The sequence below is a fragment of the Tamandua tetradactyla genome, chromosome 23 (genome assembly GCF_023851605.1).
Source record: "Tamandua tetradactyla isolate mTamTet1 chromosome 23, mTamTet1.pri, whole genome shotgun sequence".
NCBI lineage: Eukaryota > Metazoa > Chordata > Mammalia > Pilosa > Myrmecophagidae > Tamandua > Tamandua tetradactyla.
Window position 1 is genome coordinate 20,471,517 of NC_135349.1, and position 6,588 is coordinate 20,478,104.

General features: G+C 34.6%; 1 pseudogene; it reads left to right on the forward strand.

The window, feature by feature from the left end:
• Nucleotides 1-4,689: 4,689 nt before the first annotated feature.
• On the forward strand, nucleotides 4,690-5,600 carry LOC143666693 (olfactory receptor 8I2-like; annotated as a pseudogene).
• The last annotated feature ends 988 nt before the right edge of the window (nucleotides 5,601-6,588 follow it).

Here is a 6,588-nt window from a genome sequence, read left to right on the forward strand (position 1 = left end):
ATTATCTGGCTTTTTAAAAATGTCAGATTCAACCAAAAAAAAGTTAGTTTCAGAACAATTATTTTTGCACATTTCTACATCATATTTCTATGTTCCCTTTTTAATTTATCCAGGATGGTTGCTTTAGTTAATTGCTTCTGGGTAACTCCACACTTTGTTGTGTAATATCTACCAAGGATTCTAGCCCTATACCTTGAAAATGTAATGGATTCTCAGAATTATAGGGGCAATTGATTTCATTGCATTTGCTTTTCTGATTGTTCTTCTTTCACCTATTCCTCCTTTTCTCTCTCATTTTCTTCTCCTCCTCCCTCTTCTTCTTCCTCCTTCTCCCCAATCTTTTTTTTTCTCCCTACAAGATCATAATCAGGGAAGTCAATTTTAAAGTCCCATGGCTTCAAGTAGCTTAGATCTTTGTAAGACAGTATGGTATCACATTATAATCAGCGTTATGTCCATGAAAATGTGCTTGTTTCTTGTTGACTTTAGAGGAATTTTGAGTATATATTTAGACTATACTCTGCTGTCAAAGATTTGTTTGTTCCAATAGAGATGTATGATTCTTTTTGTATAACTGATTAGACATTTTGTTTCTGATAATTCCTGGATTGTATCTCAACTTCATACTTCAGAATTAGCTATTAGATTAGTTTCTTCTGATGCAATAGATTTGGTGGAAACATAGAACAAGTATTCCTGCTGGTAAAACAATAAATTTCATAAAAAGAAAAGCAAATTTCCACCGCTAATATCTTTCAAGTATACATATGTTACAATGATAATAAAGAAAGTAGAATAAGTAAGTCTAAAATAAATATATTTTTGTTTGTTTTCCCCAGAGCTTTAACTATATACTCAATAGATATAATCATATCACCTCAATATATTTTTGGAAGACTAAGAAAGGATGTAATCAATTTCTGTAATTGAACACTGGGAAGGAAATAATGGAATAAAAATGTATTGTGTTGATTGAGATATTGCAAAAGACATCTCCATAGGATGGATCTGAGAGTGTGAGTGCACATGGAGTAAGAAAATAACATTTGGGACATTTTTTACATGATTCAAGAAGAATGATTCATTTGATAATGAGACATATTATAAGCAATTCAAGGTCATACCAAGTCATCAGAATTTGACAACATGACCTCTCTCTCTAATCAATATAAATTAAATTACAGGAAGACAAACAGCATCAATATAAATTAATCAATCAATAGTCAATATGCATCAGTTGAACATAGTCATAGGCATATAGCTGACACAATTTATCTAAATTTGTAAAATGCTGCATTTGAGGGCTGATTCATGCTTTCTTTTGGAATATTTTAAGAAATGGAAAATATTTCTTTTAACTAAAAGCAAGACTTTATTCCTTAGTTTTTGGCCAAAGAGATATGGACTTAATCCCAGCATTCTTTTTCTGTTTCACTCAATGCTAAGTATTCACTTTATTAATGAACATAGTTCCCTCTCATACTATTTTAATATATTCTTCTCTACTAGTATTTATAGTATTATATAAGACATAAAAAACAGCTTGAGAAAAACAACAGCAGCAGCATCTCTACAATAAGAAGAGATCTGGATAATTACAATGAAAATGCACAGGGATTCAGAATCATAGATGAGGCCAAAAGTCAATGGTGAATTTGGTAGTACTGCAAAATATTTTCTTTTTTGTTTGGTTGCTCATGAACCTGAAAATAGGAAGAATACAATTGAAAATGAAAGATTTTCTTTAGATGACTGGCTAGCAGGTAAATACATTACCATCACCCTGTTTTTTCCATAATTGTGGCTTGTATATGCATTTAAGTTCACACATTAAGAGCCCTAATATTTTCTTAAAAATGATATTTGTAGTGCTATAATTATCCAAAGTGTATAATCAATCTTTCCCAGTATCATCATAAAGCTATGCATTCTTATTTAAAATTGATTTTTGAATACTTGCATTACTCCAAACACAAAAGTAAGAATAAAAATATAAGTGAAAAAACACCCAAAACATCCTGTACCACCTATATCCCTGTATTGTTTATTTATTTATTTATTTTTCTTATTCAGCTTCTATGCACTATATAAAGGGATTATCAGTTACAAGGTTTTCAGACCAACATGTTCATATACTAAAAGCTCTATAAGTATTCAATCATCTTTAAGAATCATGGCTATTGGATAACAAGTTAAACAGTTTCAGAAACTTCCTTCTAGGTACACTAAAACACCAAGAACTGAAAAATTATTTCTATATACTGCATACAAATAACATCAGAAAAATCTCTCAACTCTATTGACATCTCTCAAGCACTGAAACTTTAATTTGCTTCATTTGTTTTCCTATTTTTGGTCATGAAGGTTTTCTCACTACCATGCCAGGGCCAGACATTCCCAGTAATGATGTCCCACATTCCCAGAGAAATTTACAGCCTTGGGAGTCATGTTCTATGTAAGGGAGAGGGCAATGAGTTCACCTGCAGAGTTGACTTACAGAGAGAAGCCCATCTGAGCAACAAAAGAGTTTTTATATAGTGGTTTTTAAGCATAGTCACTAGTAGTCTTAGTTTCTCCTTTACAAGAATAACTTTCATAAGGGAAAGCCCAAAGATCTTAAGGACCTGGCCCATCAAATTGGTGGTCACCAATGCCCATGAACATGTTAGGTCTTCCCCAAGTGGGGAAGATAAATATCTCCACTTTTTTCCCCCATACCTCAAAGGAATTTTTTTCCAAGGGAGGTTTTGAAACACTTTTTATTCTTCCCTGCTTACTTTGGGATGTATCAGGGCATCACAGCAACCTGTGCAAACCAACTATATCTTATTTCCTATTCATGGTTCCAAGCAGGTATGATATGTGAATAAGCTGACCAAACATATTTCATTAGTGTGCTACAGAACATAAAATTTTTACACCATATAAACATCCCTTACTTTGGTCTCACACAGAAGTTGAAGTTTTAAAATACATTCAATATTATCCTTTACCATTTAGTCTGTTTTACCCTAGTCCTACTCAGATTATTCTCATTCATATTTCTAAGTGAAGTCTGATAAATTTTTCAGTGTTTTTAACAGGAGCTGTACATGTCAGGGGTAATACTGATATTCATAGCTGCAGAACTCTATCCCTGAGTGTCAGGTGTCACACAAATATCCAAAGTTCCATGGGCTGTCCAAGTTATACATAAAGAGCTCATCATCTCAAAATTTCAGTACAGAAATCTTTACAATAGGCCTTCACCTGACAATGTATGCCCTTGAATTCAATTCTCAGAGTTTGCACATTATAATTAGTCCATATTAGTGAAGCATTATAGTATATGTCTTCTCATTTATGGCTTATTTTACTCAACTTACTGTCCTCAAGTTTCATTCACCTAGTTGCATGCCTCATGACTTCATTTCTTGCAGTCACTCAATAATCCATTGCATACATGGGCCACAGTCCCCCTTAATTAAAGGTATAATTAAACTCACAAACTATGGAGAAACCTGTGCTGGTTTGAAATATCATGCACCCCAGTAAAACCATGTTTTAATCTTGATCCAAACTTGTGAGAGCTTCTTGTTTCTTTCAATCCTCATTCAACACTGTTGACTGCAAATTTTTTTTCATGGGCAGGCACTGGAATCAAACCCAGGTCTCTTGTATGGCAGGTGAGAACTCTGCCTGCTGAACCACCATGACCTGCCCAGCTTCGGACTTCTGATTAAATTATCTCCAGGAAGATGTGACATGCCCAATTGTGGGAATGATGCTTTGATTAGAGGGAGTTTGAGTCCACTTATTCCAGGTGGGTCTTGATTAGTTTATTGGAATCCTTTAAAAGAAGAAACATTTTGGAGTGGGTCAAAATGACAGAAAAGACAGATCTGACAGAGAGAGAAAGCTGACAGAAATTTCAAAGGAGAGATGACAGGCACAGAACCTCCAGACACAGGTGTTTGGAGATGCTTTGAGCCCAGCACATGTCTTCATGAGATGTTAAGAGATCCAGAACCTGGAGAGAACCAAGGCAAGTCAAGAGATGAAGGCCATCCCCAGAGAATCCAGGTGAGGAACGCCCATAGGAAAAAAAGCTGAAAGCAATGGAGCCAGGAGGAAGGGATGAACAGATGCCAGCCACATGAATACCCAACTCATAGAGGTGTACCTAACCCATTGGCCTTCCTTGGATTAAGGTATTTTTCCCTGGATGCCTTAGTTTGGGTGATTTTATGGACTTAAAACTGTAACCATTAACCTATTAAATTTCCCTTTTAAAAGCCATTCCACTTCTGGCATATTGCATTCCAGCAATTTACAAACTAACACATTGACTTTCCAAAATGAGCTTTATATTTTCTAAGAGTATCAGAAGTAAATTATTTTCAATCCAATAATAGATGAGGGTAAAGGATAGTATAATTAGAAATCTCTTCATGTATTTCAAATATGTACTTTTCTAAAACGTGCTACAGATTTCAGACAATTGTGAACTTAGTGTTTGTCAATTCTGTAAAAAAAATGGAAATCTTGTATAAATTATCAATACACCTTAGGTCATTAAATAATTGCTCTATGTTATTCTCATTATTTGAGTTCAAGTGCTCAGTGATTAGTAGGTCTTTAGGCTTGAATTGCTCTCTGAATTTTGTTCTTGCTATTCAACAGCTTAGCCAAAGGCCTGAGTTAGAATAAATGGCTGGGTTCAACTTCAGTGAGGGGGTGCTCTTCATCCTGTTTGGATTTGCAGACCCCCCTGAACTACAAGTCAGCCTTTTCTTGCTGTTCTTCTTCATTTACCTGTTCACTGTTTCAAGGAAACTTGGATTAATAGTATTAATTGGAATTGACTCTCAGCTTCATATACATATTTATTTTTTCCTTAGCAATTTATCATTCATTGACATATTTTATTTCTCTACTGTGATACCCAAGACACCGGTCAGTTTCCAATCTCATCATAAAACCATCTCTTTTGTTGGCTGCTTTGCCCAAATGTACTTTTATTTTTGGTTTGGTGTATAGTGAGTTTTTTTTTTTTCCTGAGATTAATGGCCTATCACTGCCATATAGCAATCTGCAATTCCTTACTCTATTCAGTAGCCATGACTGAGAAAGTGTGCATTTTTCTGGGAATAATGCCATATGTGTTAGGCTTCACAAATTCTTTGATATGCGTTTATGTGATAAGTGGTTTAGTGCCTGTGATTCTAGTATCAATCATTTTTCTGTGACATATCAGCTTTTATGGACTTCTCCCACATAGGTGCATCTGGCACAGAGTTGCTGATCTTTGTTTTAGCTGATTTCACCCTGATAAGTTATCTTCTCATCATCACAGTCACTTACAGTGCCATCATCTTGGCCATTTAGGATCAGTCTGCAAGGGGCAGGTGGAAAACTTTCCCCACCTGTGCGTCCCACCTCCTGAGTATAACCATTTTCCAAGGGTCCCTGATTTTCACATATTTATAGCCTGATACACATCCTCCTTGACCCATGCACAGGTGGAATCTGTGTTCTATAGCATTGTCATTCCAAAGCTGAATCCTCTGATCTACAGTCTGAAGAAGAAACATGTGAAAAATGTTTTTCTAAGGTCATAAATAGAAAACTGTTTCCAGAGCACAGAACTAATAAAAGTAAATATAAGCACCAGTGAAAAGATCAGTTCAGTGAGATTCAAGCACTAATGGGGCCATTGAGTAATATAGAGAAATCTGTTGATGATGTGGAACGATTTTGCTAAGATAGTTAATATTTTGATCATTTATCTTTACTTAAACATAATTTTTATTTTTGTTTTTGTAGAAAAATGATATGCTTATGAGGTAGAATATGTTCTCCATTAAAAAAGACAGAGTACAATTTCCAAGTAACCAAGGTCTAAGGTCTAAGATCTAATTTTAAAAAGTGTGTGTATGTGTGTGTGTATGTGTTTGCGTGTTTGTGTGTAGGGAAATGAAGCACTAGCTGTATCATATTTTCTCCACTAGTTTAGGAATGTATAGAGAGATACTTGTTCTCCAAATTTGGAAGAAAACCTCTGGAAATACTTAATCTACAGTGATAAAAGGAAAAAAAAGTCTTTTCATTCCATAAAGGGAGAATTGTAGGGCTGAATATTTTTTAATGTAATTCCAGATGAATGACCTATCAGACATTGTTACAAAATCCTTTGGTACTGCCTTTAATGTCATTTGTAGCAGTCAGGAAAATAAGTTGGGACATCATATTTAAGACATTTGTTGAAAAGAATGAAAGACTAATTTGATGAGGTTCCTTTAAGATGAAATGTGTGTGTATATAATATTCTTCTCTCCAGTAAGACTAAGATTCTTGAGAGAAGGGATTGCTTATTCTTATTTGTACTTCACAGCATCTAGCAAAGTGTCATATATAAAATATGCAAGTAAATATTGTTTGCATTTTGGTATGTGTGAGGTTGTATTTATAGATGCATTAATTTGTACCTGCATGCTAATTAATGATAGTATTCTTTGTTTTCCCCCAAGCTTGTGAAAGCCCAGTGATAATTTAAGGCCAAGGATGCTATTGCTTATATTTTTCATTGGTGTTTGGAAATGAACAGCC